The following is a 16,507-nucleotide window of genomic DNA, read 5'->3' as shown; positions in this document are numbered from 1 at the left end:
CAAGGGAGCCCGGGCTATACTTGAACTTCTCATCTGTTTTGCGGAATGTAGAATTTGGAATTAAAGGCTGTGTTTATTTCTGTTCAAAGCCCTGCAAATAAAAGGTTTGTGCAGATGTTTTAAGGACATCATATAGACTATTCACAAACTTCTGTGGTCAGTTTAGCCGCTATAGTCAGGACCGGTGACTCACTCGGAACTGGGTTTTGTTGGTTCTTCAAATATTGTTTCAGTCTTGTCCTCAGCAAAGTGAATGTGTTCATCACAAACATTGCCCGTTGAGGAAACGGGTGGTGGGGTGTGAGGCTGTGTGAAATATTCTGGGTGAACCGGTTTATTTAAAACTTCCTAGTCATTCCTGTGCTACTTTTGACCCAAGGAGCATTTTAATCTGGGAGACACCTTGAACTGGGGCCTCTGGTCAAAACCCTTCATTCTGTGAAGGAAAAAGCTGAGTGCCTGATATGACCAATGACGTGGGCCAGCTGGCGGCACGGATGTGCTTAGAAGTCCAGCCTCCTGGGAGCCACAACCCCTAGCTCCTTACTCATTCCATGCTGACTCCTGGCTTGAAACTCTTGATTTCCTTTGATGTTATTGTTTCTTCTCTTTCCCCTCTTTCATACCTTAAACGTTGTGTCACGATCATCTAAAACACATGCATTAACCCACTCACAATGGCTTGTCGTTAACTGCCAACTTAAGCGTTGGTTATGTAACGCTGCTCTGTTTTCTAGGAGTATAGTTTTGAACAGAAAATATTTAACAGAGGGAAACATAAAAACACACAGGCAAGGGACATGAAAGAGCCTCATAAAATAAATAAATTTTATAAGACATCTTAACGTTCTGTGGAAAAAAAGAATATATTCGATGGTGATAAATGTGACAGATGTGGGAGCTGTGTAGTTCAGCCACGGGATCAGGCAGAATTCAGTTTCTTTTCTAATTAGTTAGGGAAGATTCAAGGAGAAGGAGGTGGATTTCAAGTATGAAAGTAGGGGAAAGTTTATGAATGCTATGGGAGTGGGCGATCTGGCCCCCGTTTAAGGCAAAAACTTAAATCTGAGCTGTCCAATACAGTAGCTTTTGGCCACATGGGGCTATTTAAGATGAAATTATGAAAATGAAATGGGATTTTAAAATTCAGTTCCTCTGTTGCACTAGCCACATTTCCAGTGCTCAGTAGCCACGTGAAAGTGGTGGCTGCTGTACTGGGTGGTGCAGATGTGGAAAATTTTCATCATTGCAGAAAGGCCTCTTGGACAACACCGACATCGAAGATACAGCAGAGAAGGGAAGGGACGGATGAATGGAGAAAGGGAACCATAAAGTCATGTTTACCAAGGAAAGGTTGTACTGGATGAGGAGAAATAAGGGGGATGGGGTACACTGGAGTGAATCAGACAAAGGAACTAAATTAGTTTTGAATTACATTTCAACTTAGACTCAAGGCATTGGTTAAACGTAAGAAATGGTGCATCTCTGGACAAAGCATCCCTGTAGTTTAAACTGGTGGATATTCCTTTATACAAAGAAAAGCATACCTTCCACAAAACTATGGAAGAGTAAAAAGATCAGTGGTTTCCAGGACCTGAGGAGGGCAAACCAGGGAGGGCAGTGTAGAGGAGTGAAACACAGGGGGTTTTTACAGCAGTGAAACTTTTCTGATACAAAAATGGTGAATACATGCATTACATATTTGCCAAAACCTGTAGGATGTACAACACAGAGCGAACCCTTATGTAAACTAGGGGCTTTAGTTCCTAATAATGGATCAATATTGGTTCATCAGTTGTAACAAACGTACCACAACTAATGCAAGATGTTGGTAACAGAGGAAATTGGAGGTGGGGTGGGGTGGGAGGGAGTAGGTAGGGATATCTAGGAACTTTCTGTTCAGTTTTTCTGTAACCTTGGAACTGCTCTAAGAAGTAAAATCTATGAATTAACAATTTCTCATAAAATATTTTCAAGCACTCTAAATGTCTTCATTTTCATGTAAACACTAAGATGACAATAAAACACAATCTAGTCTCAGCTGATAATCTAATTAAGTAATTAATTATGTAATTATTATATATAATTATATTATATATATATTATATACATATATAAATAATGTAAAAAAAAAACCAACAACAGTGTACCTTCCTCCAGGTGTCCACAGCACAGTGTCAGGCACTCATCTTGGTGAGGAGAGCACAAGCTGGATTTCAGTCCACACTTACCCTCTTCCTCAGGTGTTTTTGTGCAGTGCACGCACTGCACAACTGGACACAGTGGCTCTAGGGTACCCCATCCATTGCTACTGTGGGGCTCCAAATAGTGACTGGGGGCAAAGGAGGACCCTCTCTGTAGGCTGCCAAAGACTGACTGGAGGAAGAGTCTGTTGAGAACACATTGCGGTAAACCACATGAGAAGTACTGTCTTTCATTGGTGGAGTGCCAAGGACAGAGCCCTGAGTGACCCTCAGAACCAGAAGAAAAGTTGAGTGGTAAGAAGTCAAAGGGGACACAAGAAATAAAGCCAGGAAGGCAGGAGCCAAACCACAGCAATACTGTACCTAGAAGCCTAAATCTGAGACACAGCAGCCACGGCTCCCTCTCTGGGCTGGAACTCGGAGCAGACAGAGATCTTGGTGAGCTCAGCTTTGCACGGTGAATGGCCGGGTATCTGGTGGGAGAGACACAGCCCTGGAGAGAAGGTTAGGATTTGAGGGTGATCACCCCAGGAGGCTATATATGTGCCTACGGCATAGCTGGGGGCTGGAGGGAAAGAGGAGAAGAAAAATGTACCCCAACAATGACTGGAATGCATCTGCTGTGCAAAACAAAACTCCTGGGAAAACGAGGCTGTCTTGGATTGTGGTTCAAGGAACTAGTAACTAGTAATGGGATACAAAGTTTTCCTTCTAGGCTAGTGGCGTGGGCCCAACCCAGGTTAGGAGTCAGCAAAGTGCTTCAGACATTAGCGTGAGAGGAACCGATGGGGCCCGTTGAACCTTCTAGTATGAGAGCAATCCTGAAAATAGCCACCTGCCACCACAGGTAACTCTAGTAGCCGGCTTCATGGAATGACTGGGAAGGGAAGCTGAATTGTGATACCTGCTCATTTTCAGCCGCGAGTGGAGTCTCTTCAGAACAGGACTGGAGCTCTGTGGAAAATTTCTACTGCCCCGCTGTGTATACGTCAGGGCTTCTCTAAGCTTGGGCCTTGGACCCTGCATCCAAATCACCCTGGGATACTTATTAACAAGGCGGACTGCCCCGGGCCTACCCTGGACCAAGTGGATCTGTATCTTTAGGGATGGGGTCTGGGAATCTGCATTCTCATCAGCTCCCTACATGATTCCTAAGTCCACTGCAGTTTGAGGGTGACAGAGGTAGAGGGGCGGTCCTCAAACACTAGCGTGCGTTGACATCACCTGAAGGGCATGTTGGCACACGGATGCTGGTCCCACCTCCAGAGCTGCCAATTCAGCATCTGGGGTGGAGCCAGAGAATCTACATTTCTAACAAGTTCTCAGGCGATCCTGCTGGATTTAGGGCCCACACTTTGAGAACCTCTGCAGCACACAGAACCTGTCTTCACCTGGCTAAGAACCTCTCTCCCCTTCCAAGCTAACAAAGTGTAAAATCCCACTTACCATTCATCCGCATAATTGAACTAGCTCCTACCACCCTGTTATTCAGATGACTAACACCCATGACCTCTTTCTCACCTTGTTAGATAACTTGGAGCTTTAAACTGACAGCATGAAAAGGGATCTCACCTGGCCAGCACTAATCTTGTCTCTTGTCCAGGTTCCAAATGTTTATATGATCATTAGCCCCATCCTCCTCTCCTGTTTGGCAGTGACCTGCAGGCAACCATTCAGCTTTATGTTACCCAGGGCTTCAACAACTAAAATCAGCCCCTTTCTTTCCTTGCCATAAAGAGATACCTGGCCAAAAAAAAAAAAGTCACACACACACACACAAAAAGAGAAACCTGAAAATATTATTTTGGGGAGCCAGGATGTCCCCATCATCAGCTAGAGGAAGCCCAGTTTTTGATAAACACGATTTGGCCTTGCAGGGATCAAAGAGAGCTATTTATTGAAGGAAGGGATGGAAGTATTTGATGGGGTCCTTCTGCAGACTCCCCGTAAACAGGATAGGCCCTATCAATGAGAGCTTATACACAGCCAGGCCACAGTCCCCAGGAACAATGGAGCCGCGAGAACAGCTGGGGGCAAGGGAAGAGCCTCGGACCTGACAAGATTGTTCTGCCAAGAGAATGGCCGTAAACAGGATTAGTCGTAATGAGATTATCAACTCAAGACCTGGAGGTCTGAGCTGGAGAGTCCAGAGCTGCGTAAAGGAAAGACACAGAAGTAGCTTGTAGGGCAAGGAGATTACAGAGCAAGGGGCAAGGGCTTTCCCTTCCAGGTTCTCTCTGGCCCAGGGATGCCGTCTCTCCCGGGCTGAAAAATTTGTCACTCTAATTGCAAATATTGCTTTGTAGGAGCTGAAGAACCAGCAGCGAAAGCACTAAATAAATAGTTCTCAATTAGGGGGCACTGCCAATGTCTGGAAATATTTTTGGTTGTCACAACCGGGGCTGGGGGCAGGGAGAGCTGCTGCTAGCATCTAAAGGCAGAGGCCAGGGAAAATGCTCAATGTTATATAAAGCACAGAACAGCCTCCTCCTTCCAAAAAAGCATTATCCAGCCCCAAATGCTTGGGCACCCCTGCACTGGAGGGAATCTAGATAGGATTCTGATAAATGACAACTGGATACTGAGCTTGGGAAGGTGGGGGAGGCAGGAGGGAGGGCAGAGGGAGGTGAGTTGGGGAGAATGGGCAAACATCTCTTGACCTGGAGTCTAGAGAGAGGTGATCACTTTCCAGGAGGTAAAAATTGGTTCTTGGGGAACAAAGACACATAATCATTTATGTATAAAGCACAGATAGGTCTATAGAATCTGAACAGATAAACAGCATTTTTGTGATATTAAAGTTTCATGGGAGGCAGAGTGATTGGGGAAAAAAGGTCTTAAAAGGCCCCTTAGGGAGATGATAATGAAAAACAGGTCGAGAGACACTGGTCTAGATTAGAATCTAGATTGACATGCTTTCTAGAGCTACGTCCAGGATTTACATGGTGGAATCTTTCAAAGAGACAAATTGATGGCTGTGGCTCTAGGACTTAAGATTGGTTTCTTACTGCCTTCGGAATAAAATATAAATACCAGGTGGAAGGCACACTTTCAGCCCGGCTCCTACCACACCCCACTCATCACTCTTGGTCTCAGCCACAGTGAATCATTCATATGCTGCTCCCACCTCGCTGGACCCTTTCCTCTCCTTCCCCCAGCATCCATTGGGTGGCTAACTGTAGCTCCTTCATGAAGGACGAAGGACTGACAGCAGCTCTAACTCCCTCTACCCCGGGCTGCTTATCCCTTCTGTGTGCTCCCTTAGAGAACAGTCATTTACCCTGATTGCAGCATTGTGTCCACTTTACTGTAATAATTCACTGCATCTTATAGGCAGGCATCAATCCCCACCCAATACAATGCCTGGCTCATAGTGGACCCTCAGTACCTATTTGTTAAAACACGAGAGAATTTGCGTGCACTCTCTCAGTTCATCCTCTCAGTCCCGGTGAGATAGTTATAATCATCCCCGGTCTACAGAGAGGAGCACGGATTTCCTGGATGAGAAATAGCTGTGCCCTTCTGTGTTCCTTTCTGGGTCCTAAACCTCACCCAGATTTTGGCCAAGAAATAGAGAGTAAACAGTCTTCCTGAAAAGCTAGGCTTCCAGAGAAACAGCATCACTTGGAAACCAGTCACAGGAAAAACAGAGGCAAGGGCAGAAAGTGAGTCAGGGATACAGGTTGTATAAACACAAGGCCTTTCCAGTCTCCTCTGTAGAGAATACACCAGGAGCCACACTGAGGTCTCCACCTAACACAGTTTGAAAATCATTGCCTTTAAGTCCTAGAGCTAAGATAAGCATTTTTGGTCAAGAGGCCCCCGTATTTGCCTGTAAGTGTTCTGGCACTAGGACTAACAGAATCACCCATCCAAGAACAGAACCCATGGGGCAGAGTAGTGACGGGGGAGATGGAAGACCTCGGTGGGCAGAGGTGCGGACCTGGAGATTGGAGAGCAGGTCTGGGGCTAAGGCGTGGTTCCGGTCATCTTAGTACACAAAGAGGCTATGTCACAGGTGGTCCTTGAAGCTGTGGGAGCAAGTGCAAGCACAGAGGGGTGGAGAAACAAAGAAAGCAGAGAGAACAGGGCTGAGTGGGGAAGATGACAAACAGTTCCACCATGTCCTGTATTTTCAGTTAACTTTTTATGTGCAACTTACCTTCTCAATTAGATCACGGACTCCTTGTTGTTAGAAGAAGCTTTAGATGCTTAAAACATGGGGGGAGGGGTCATCTTAGTGCCTTGGATAGAGTAGAGGCTTAAGAATTAAATGAATGGATGAATTAAAACTGTTTCCTCTATCATTAAACTTCTGGAAAGTGCTTGCTTTTTGCCTCCACTTCCTTTTCTTTCCACGATTTGGATTCTCCACTCTGTCATGACTGACACGTCTCTTTAGCAAGCTGTCTGTGACTTCTGCATCACCAAATCCACTGGCTTCTCCTTGAGTCACCTTCTGCAAGCTGCAGCATCCAGCACCTTCATTTACTGTTGCCTCCCATGGTTTCCATACCACCTTTTCTCTTGGCTCTTTGTCAGTCTTCTTGAATATTACTTCATAGCCTCCGTTGCTGGCTTGGTTCCTCTCTTAGTCCCCTGAAAGCAGAGGCTTACTCAAATTTCTTTTTGTCCCTCTCCTCTCCTTTTTCAAACTCTCCCTTGACAATGGACATTCATGGTCTCAGTGATGGCTCCGATAAAGAGGACTTCCAAATCTAAGACTCAAGCCCTGTTGTCTTTCCAGATCACTTTGGACCTGGTCCTCTGGAACTGAGGGCAGGCTCCCTTTCACAAAGCAGGGGCAGCCCTGGGTGGATGCTGAGAGCCAACATGCGTCTGGTGAAATAGACAAGGACAGAGGCAGAGTAGGGGACACAGCAGGAAGGTTGACTTTAGAGGGGCCAGTCAATCAGGATGCAAACTTGAAGGACTGGAGTAAAGATGGGAAGAGAGAGAGATGCAAAATACAGGCAGATTTGGTGTCAGTTCAAGGTTTCTCTCACAGACCCTGAATTCTGACCATGGCACAGCTCTTCCATGGGTTAGTGCACCCTTTAGAGGATCGGGAATAACACATAGGTACTGATTTCCAGACCAGGTTTCCAAGAGGCCTTGCCACATCGCTGAGCCAGGACCTCCTTCCTCCTTCATGTTCACTTGGCATTTGTTCTCCAGAGTTCTGCACTTGGCTCTCCTCTTTTCATTTCCTATTTTGCTTTGCTGGGTGATCTCATCCACTCCCACAGCTTGGGATACCATTTTTAGGTTGATACCTCCCAAACATATATCTCCAGCCCAAAAATCCAGACCGGTAATTCTACCTATATCTGCCAAAAAAAACCCCTTAAAATCAACATGTCCAAACAGAAGCCATTGTCATCTGCTCTCACTGACTCTGTTTCTCTGCCTGTGCCCTCTCTCCTGGTAATGATACAACCAGCCACCCAGTCATTCAAACCAGAAACTGTAGAGTCCTCTTCGACTCCTCTTCTTTCCTTTATCCCTAAGTCAACTCTGCCTCTTAATCATTTGTTCACTTTTCACACTTGTCCTTCTCCACCGCCGATTTCTTGGCTATCCCCCATCATCTCTCAGCTGGCTATTCCAGCAGTCTCTTGACCAGTCACTTGTGTCTAGTTTTACAACCTCCCAATCGCCATGCCACTTGGTACTTTTCAAAGCAGGAAGTTGATGATCTTACTCCACGGTCCAATGACTCCTCACTGGTCGCCGCCAGATAAAATTTAAACACAATGCCTGGCACACAGTCTCTTTCCTGATTTGCCCTCTTCCTTCTAGGTTTATTTACAGGCATTTTCCAAGTAGTACCTCATGCTTCATCTACATCTAGGGGCAATCTCCCAAATAGCCCTGCTGACTCCAATGCCAGACCTCTGTGTGTGCGTGTCTGCCGGCTGGCATGCCCTTTTCCTTCCGTGTGGTGAATGCCAACTCATCCTTGAACACTTGGTTCTTGTATCAGCTTCTCTTTGAAGCCTTCTCTGACCTTTCCTTGTTTCTCTAAACTCTTGTGCCACCACTTCCCTGTACACAACTGTAAACCAGCACTTAATGGACTGAATTGTAATTTCTTGTTGACGCTTTTAACTTTCCCACTAAAATCAGAGCTCCTGGGTTGGGGGGTACCCTGTCTCACGATTTCTTTCTTCTCTGAAGCTAGCCCAGGGCTTCTAAAGCTGTCTTCTTCAGAATTCTAGTCCCATGAGTTATTAAAAGGTATTCCTCACACAGGCATCTATGGTTAAATACATTTGGGGAAAGCAGCATGTTGACAATACACATGAGCTCAGGGAAGTCTCTCAGCAGAATCTGTTTGATCTGGTTTAACTCAGTCCCTCCAAACACCAGGGCAGGGGAAGACCCTTAAGCAGATCCTTATAACATGTGTGCAAGGGATAAAGGTAAAGATGTGCCCTGGGTGACCTGGAGAACAGAGAAGGGGCCGGCCCAGGCTTGAGCGGCTCTGGAAGCACATCTGGAGGAAGCGACCTCCATCTCTCACAAAAGGATAGTCACCAATTTAACCCCTGAGAAGGAGATGCTGTGGTACCCTAATACTTCCAGAGACCGAACCTCAGATTGGAGGTGACCATCAGAAGTGTCTTTTTCTTTTTTTAAAGTGGATGTACAGTTTTCTTCATTCATTTTTTACTGAAGCCTAGCCAGTTTATAATGCAGTGTCAACATCTGGTGTACAGCATAATGTTTCAGTCATACATATACATACACATATTCATTATATTCTTTTTCATTATAGGTTACTACAAGATATTGAATACAGTTCCCAGTGCTATACAGTAGAAACTTGTTTATCTATTTTATATATAGTAGTTAGTATCTGCAAATCTGGAACTCCCAATTTATCCCTTCCCACCCGTCCCCCCACCCCCAGTAACCGTAAGTGTGAGTCTGTTTCTGTTTTGTAAATAAGTTCATTTGTGTCTTTTTTTTTTCAAAATGAGATCTTACCTCACACCAGTCAGAATGGCCATCATTAACAAGTCCACAGACAATAAATGTTGGAGACAGTATGGAGGAAAGAGGACACTCCCACACTGTTGGTGGGAATTGGTGGTGGGGTTTGTTGTAGCCCTTATGGAAAACAGTATGGAGATTCCTCAAAAAACTAAAAATAGACTTACCATATGATCCAGCAATCCTGCTGCTGGGCATATATCTGGAGAAAATTATAATTTAAAAAGATACATGCAGGCCAATGTTCACGGCAGCACTATTTACAACAGCCAAGACATGGAAACAACCTAAATGTCCACTGACAGGTGACTGGATAAAGAAGTTGTGACATATTTATACAATGGAATAATATGCAGCCATAAAAAGAATAAAATAATGCCATTTACAGCAACATGGATGGACCTGGAGATTGTCATTGTAAGTGAAGTAAGCCAGAAAGAGAAAGAAAAATACCATAGGAGATCGCTCATATGTAGAATCTAAAAAACAAAAACAAACAAACAAACAAAAACAAAGCATAAATACAGGACAGAAATAGACTCATGGACAGAGAATACAGACTTGTAGTTACCAGGGGGGTGGAGGGTGGGAAGGGATAGACTGGGATTTCAAAATTGTAGAATAGATAAACAAGATTACACTGTATAGCACAGGGAAATATACACAAAATGTTATGATAAATCACAGAGAAAAAAATGTGACAATGAGTGTGTATATGTCCATGAATGACTGAAAAATTGTGCTGAACACTGGAATTTGACACAACACTGTAAAATGATTATGAATCAATAAAAAAATGTAAAAAAAAAAAAGAAAAGAAAAGCAAGTCTTCCAGGACGTCCTTCTCTCACGTCATCACTGTTGTCAGACTTAGCTTGGAAATGGCCTTCCCTGGGCTGAATCCCACCCCTAAATTCAACTCACTTCACACTTTTCAGCTGTTATCCTACTGCTGTTTTTATGTTCCTGTGTATGTCCTAGTGGCCTTTAATCACGATACTTCAGGCTTTCTGAGGGTAGGTGCTGGTCATTTACGCAGTTCTCCCGTAGACACTGGAAGTCCCAAACATACAGTGGGCTCCTGGTACGTGTTTATTGAATGCAGTAAACACGAGCATAATTTAATATCTGAGACGTAAAAGTTGCAAATGTGATGACACAGCACCTGAGCTTGGGAACTTGGAGACCTTGGGGGGCATTTTCGGCAACTGCTAAGGCCGGGGGAATAGACCCTTTTTATACTGTTTTGCCTAGAAGAAAATGAATTCACTAGTTCCTATTTAACTCCCAGGCCCATGCAGGGGAGGAGGGGCAGAATAGCATCTCTGACTTGGATATCCAGCACAGTCTCCCAAAAAGAACAAGCATTTTAAAAGACATGGGCTGTATTTCCAGCTTTGCACAGAGGCAGCACCACATAGGGGTTTAGGACCAGGGCTGTGGTCAGTGCATGGACTGCCGTCCTGGCTTTGCCACTTGCTGTTCTATGACTCTGGGCAAATTACTTGACCTCTCTGGGTATTTTCTCATCTGTAATATGTGGATGACAATTCTAGGACCTACCTTCTAGGATTTTTATGAGGACTGAATGAGTTACAATTTATGGTGAATTTAGAAGAGTGCCTAGCTTGTAACAAATGCAATTTAAGTGTTTGTAAGATCAATCAATCAATATCAGTTTCCATGTTGAGGCAGATCCAGGATGAGACAGTGAAGTCTCATTTTGCCAGATAGTGCAAATTATCTGTACTTCCAGCACCCACTGTTTTAAAATAGTAATAAAAACTAGTGCTTCTACTCTCTATTCTACAAACAACCTATGAAGTGGGTACTATTTTCATGTTTTAGAGAGAAAACAGGCTCAGAGGGTACGGTGCTGAATGCTGTAATGCTGAATGTCCGTGTTAGGTGATGGAGCCAGGCTTCACACTCCTGTCTGTCCCACTCCCAAGCTCAAACCTTTCTCATCAAGTGATAACTTTCTCTCATGGGGGATGTTTGGGTTAGAGGCAACCCATTACTTCCCATGACTTACTAGTCAGGAAGTAATTTAGAAACTTCTTTAATTACACAACACAGGTCATATCCCATCTGGATGTTTCGAACTAATTAGTAGTTTTAATAGAAAAGTTCAACTTGCACATGACACTTTTTTCCCACACACACTACAATGCAAGGCAAGCTTCTTTCCTCCTTCACCCTCTCCATCCCCACCAGTTCCATTCTCCAAAGTCTTAAATATCACTTCAAAAAAAAGTATTCATTTGTAAGCATCTTCTTTATAATATAAAGAAATGAGACCATACTTCATAGACAGATGTCTTCCTATTTGTAGACCTTTATTCTAGAGTGAGTGAAACAGAGGATCAGTGAGCTACAGTCGACTCATAACTCATCTTGATCATTGAAAGTGAGAACAGGGGCCCCCAGAGAGGAACCTACCTATCCCTCTCCATTTGATAGATCAGGAAAGCAATGCCTAGAGAGGGTAAGGAACTTTCTGTAGATCCCACAGCAAGCCAGTGGCAGAATCAGGATTGTCAGAAGACAGGCAGAGTCAGGTGCATGGGGTTAGGGGCAGTAGTACAGATAACAAGTGTTGCCAACTTGAAACTGACTCGAAGGTGATCATGATGAAAGCAACAAAGTTTTTCAACCTGCCACTCAGGACATGGGATTGCACATCAGTTCTGCCTCTGTCTCTCAAGAGGATGCTGCTATCAGGAATAACCTATGCATGTATAAACATTTTTTAAAAACATACACATGAGATCATACTTTCATGGTGATCCAGGCTTCATTGCTTACATCCCCAATGTACAGATGAGGAAAAGGAGGCACAGGGCATGACTCAGCAGCTTACCACAAGAATCTCCTGGACACCTGCCTGGGCTTCTGTCAGATGCACTTGGGTGAATTTCTATTTAGCATTCTTACTGAGGTCTTATTGTTAAGAACACGTTCTTTGGGTTTCCTGCTTATCTCTAAGCTGGAGAAAATGTGCATGTTCTTTTTGTTCTTTTTTTCTGTTTGCTTTTTCAACCTTCAGCTTCCATGACGTTAAAAAAAAAAAAAAAGTAAGCTGAGCCAGTCTAGTCTAAAAGCAGCCTGTTTGCAATGTGATATGGGACCTGGACTGCAAACAGCTAAACCCCGGTGTAGGTTTCTCTAAACACATTTCAACAATTTTTCCAAGTGCCAATTGGTTTATTTCCACTGAAACACTTCAAGATGATAAAATAACAGTACATTTCCTACTCTACTGAATGAGTGATGGTAAAATGGTACTTACATATATCAGAAGGGAAAATAGAAAGCTAATGGAATTTTTTTTTTTTACATTGAAGCGTAGGCATCCTTTAACATTCCTTGTATTTAGCCAAAGGCATTTTAAAGATTAGAACTGGTTAAGGCAAAAGTCTTATAGTCCATAGTTTTTGTTAAGGTTGATATTTGGTAGACCAGATAACTTCTAACCCTGTAACATCACCTCTGCTTTAAAATTTATGATTCTCCATAAAAATTAAGTCATCTGCTCCCTAAACCTGGAAAAGCTGGCGAATATGTGAACCAACTCTAGAAAGTGTCTCTGAGTTGTTTTTTGTTTGTTTCAGAGTTTACTGTGTATATGCAAAAAAATATATATATAGTATGATCCATTGTTTTGCCAAAAGCCCTTAATTCCCTTTGTCAGTGTAGGCATAATGAGTGATCTTTCTATATGAGAATATCACAGAAAAGCACAGATAAAATGATGGTCTCTTCCAAGCCTAAATGCTAGAATTATGTGATTTAAATTGTGGCATCAGGTCTAATCTCATCGGCTTTGGAAATTGCTCCCTCTCATCCTCTCTAACCTCCTTCTCCTCTTTCATCTGTGGAGGGAGAGTGAGGTAGGTAAATACGACTAAAATTATGCGAGCGAAAGGAAATGCAGTATAACTTTTAAGGTCCTACTTTAATACCTATGACTAATGAAACATTAATTATAGTGCTACATAAATCTTGAGGAGATTTCAAAGCTAAATCTGCTCTTCTTTTCATTCCATTGACTTATGATCCAGGAGTCCCACCCTATCCAGGATAGCTCCTTCTTATTGACTATCCTCAACAGTCCAATCCAAATATAACTCTTTAGTCCTTCAAAAGTGGCATTCACGTCCCCTCCCAATCCTTCTCCATGCTCTCCATGTTTCATTCCATGAACCCCGAAGTTCAACCAACATCTTCCCTCTTCCTGAAAAATCTGCAAGTTTTCCCACCTCCTGGTTGCCTAACGTCCATTGCTCCCTTAATCCAGGGCCTTAGTATGACCAGCTGAAGTCTCTCCCACCACCCTCTTCTGACCCACAGTCACACCAGTATGACCACCTTTAAGGTTCTTCTTGCTGCATTGACCAAAATCCCCATCTCCGTCAATGTCTTCACTAACACAGCCATACTTGCCTTCCTTTGCCAACACTTAATTACAAAAGTCATGCCCTCCCAATCATCACCAAGTTCTTCACCAGAGCTTTCTGCTGCCTTATCTCTAAAATATGTCAACCAGGGGTGATTTTGCAACCCCTTACTTTAAAAATAAAGTCATTTCCTCCCTAAACCCGGAAAAGCTGGTGAATATGTGAACCAACTTTGGGAAGTGTTTCTGAGTTGTTTTTTGTTTGTTTCAAAGAGTTTACTGTACATATACAAAAATATATATATTATATGATCCATCGTTTTGCCAAAGGCCATAATTCCCTTTGTCAGGTAAACATAATGAGTGATCTTTCTTTATGAGGATATCATAAAAAAAGCACAGATAAAATGATGGTCTCTTCCCAAGACATTTGACAATGTGTGGAGCTATTTTTCTGGTTGTCACAACTTGGGGATGGGAGTGCTATTGGCACTTAGTGGGTAAAGGGATGCTTCTAAACATCCCACAACGCCCAGGACAGCCCCTCACAGCAAAGAAGTGTCTAGTCTCAGATGTCAATGAGCCGAGGTCGACAATCCCTGCTCTAGGAGAGAGTGGACGCCTTTATTCTCTTTTGGTGCCTTTGGCAAAAAACCAAAACAAAACAAAGTCTGTCCTCCAGGGACACACCTGGAGCTCGCTGTTCTCTTCCCCACTTCTCAGCTCAGGACTGGAGAGAACAAGTGGGACCTTGGAGAACTAGCCTCTCCGCTCCCCACGTGGCCTCTTCTCCCTCCTGAGCAGGGGCTGGGACAGAGGGACTCCATCTGGGCAGAAGAACCCATTCACACCAACGGCTTTCAACCCAGGCTACATAACACATGCGTGTCATTTCAAATATTTTACATATTTAGAATACGGATACTCAGAATTCAAACTGAATTGGTCTGGGATGGGGTCTGAGTGATATTTTTTAAAACCCCCCAGACAATACCAATGTGCAGCCAGAGCTAATAACCCCCTGGGCTGGGAGCCTGGTCCTCGCGGGGAGAACAGACCTACCCAAAGAGCTGTGGGAAATGACTCTCCCCAGGCCCTTTAACACTATGGAACAGCAGGAGGGAAGTCTTTCAATTGTGTGGTCAGCCTTGGTCATCTGGGCAAATGTAGATTATCTGAGCGTCTTTGTTCAGAGTCTTTCTGTAACTCAAGCAGGGGCTTACTCTAATTTTTAACATTTATCAAAATCAGGAACAGAGGGTAAATCAAAGCTTAAAAGCTATCTTCATAATTAAGCACTATCTGCTAGCTATTTATTTGTCTTGGGGGAAAATACGCCTTTTCCCTCTTGCAGAAAAATAAAATAATCCTAAATTAAAGCTCTGAGATGGATTACAACTTGCGAAAAACAATGGGATAGTATCATAAATCACAAACCTCGCCTCTATGAAATATGACCAGTCTCATTCTGTACATTTCCTCCCCATTTCAAAACAATGGAGTCTTTACAAGGCAAATTAATCTGGCATTAACCTTGGGATCATTATTGTGCTCTCACTGATGAAACCGGTAACATAAAAATACTTCTCAATGCTCAAGAATCTCATTAAATAATCTGTAACTTAAGTCAATTCTATCTAATTTCAGTTTCTTTTCTTATTCTTCTGTAGCCACACACTCAGCATTCTAGAGAAGAAGCAACATTGGACCCCAAGCTGAGAAGCCTGGAGTTCATGCTATGGTACCACTTTAGCAAGTCACTTTCTCTAGACTGTTCCCTCATCAGTAAAGTGATGGTGTCACCAGGTGATATGCCAATCCTTTCCAAGTTTAGGAATTAGGAGAAGGCACATGACTAGTTTGGCAACTTTAAATAACCATGTGGTGCCTGGTTTTCTGCCTTGGCATATAGTGTGGGAATGTGTTATATATCAATCAGCAAGCATTTACTGAGCACACTCAATACAAAAAATACAGGGCATTGTTATGGAAAAATCAAAGAAATAGATATTATTATACCTCTAAGGTTTTAATATCAATAAGGTTATAATTTGGTTGGAGAGATACAGTTACATCAGATAAAAACATTTCAAAATGCCAATTGGTATTTCATTAAATCAGTGATCGTTGATTGGAAACCGATTGTAGAGTTAGATCCTAACCTAATGAATATCACAGGTAACAGAGCTGATACGTTTAGGGAAAGATGCAAACTTTTCTTCCTTTGTTATAAACTGCAGTAACGCACTGCATTAACACGTCAGTTAGTGGCGTGGTGTTATCTTCGATCTCAAGTATCTTTCAAGTACCTAACTTGCTACTGTGGAAATAACATCTGTTCCTCCTATTTCTGGGTAATTCTGAAAATTCTTTCCCTATCATCTGCTCCTACAGCTGAGATGATCACCTCTTCCGGGTTCCACTGAATGTTCCTAAGTTGAGAGCTGATGGTCATCAATAATTTGGTAGCTAATTTAATTAAATATGCAGTAATTGAGTACTTAGTAGGCTATGTGCTTCTCAAGCATTGTGTTAAATGCTGGCAATACAGAGAGAACCTATTATTTGTAACTTGCCTATGTAGTTCATAGTCAAGCAGGGAAAAGTACGTGGAATAATTAAATTGTGGTACACTGTGATAAATGTACAATAAGGTCTGTTCAGTGTTTGGAGGTAGCTCATTAATTCATTTATTTAACAAATATGTATTTAGTGTTTATTTCTTCTGGTTACTATCCAAGGCATGTAGCATACGTTGGCGGAAAAAACAGACTCGGTCCCTAACCTTATGGAGCTTGACGCTTAATGGAAGAATGGACAAGCAACAAGTGAATGAACAAAAAACAAAATCAGCATGTAATTTCCAAAAATATTCATTTCTATAAAAGAAACAAAGAGTACAGTG

General features: G+C 43.0%; 1 protein-coding gene across 3 annotated transcripts in view; it reads right to left on the bottom strand.

Annotated features, from left to right (window-relative positions):
• LOC116279926 (uncharacterized) overlaps nucleotides 1-16,507 on the bottom strand; it is a 223,657-nt gene that overhangs the window by 8,268 nt on the left and 198,882 nt on the right. Inside the window, exons 6-7 of one of the 3 annotated variants that reach the window (XR_012071511.1) lie at nucleotides 3,777-3,863; nucleotides 2,568-2,677 (exon numbers count right to left, since the gene is read on the bottom strand). The exons of the other annotated variants lie outside the window; for them this stretch is intronic. The gene's annotated coding sequence lies outside the window, so the exon portion shown is untranslated. The remainder of the gene's footprint in view (nucleotides 1-2,567; nucleotides 2,678-3,776; nucleotides 3,864-16,507) is intronic. 3 annotated transcript variants of the gene reach the window in all.

This window comes from Vicugna pacos, chromosome 3, assembly GCF_048564905.1.
Source record: "Vicugna pacos chromosome 3, VicPac4, whole genome shotgun sequence".
NCBI lineage: Eukaryota > Metazoa > Chordata > Mammalia > Artiodactyla > Camelidae > Vicugna > Vicugna pacos.
The sequence above is the reverse complement of the archived record's forward strand: the minus strand, read 5'-3'. Positions and strand labels throughout refer to the sequence as shown.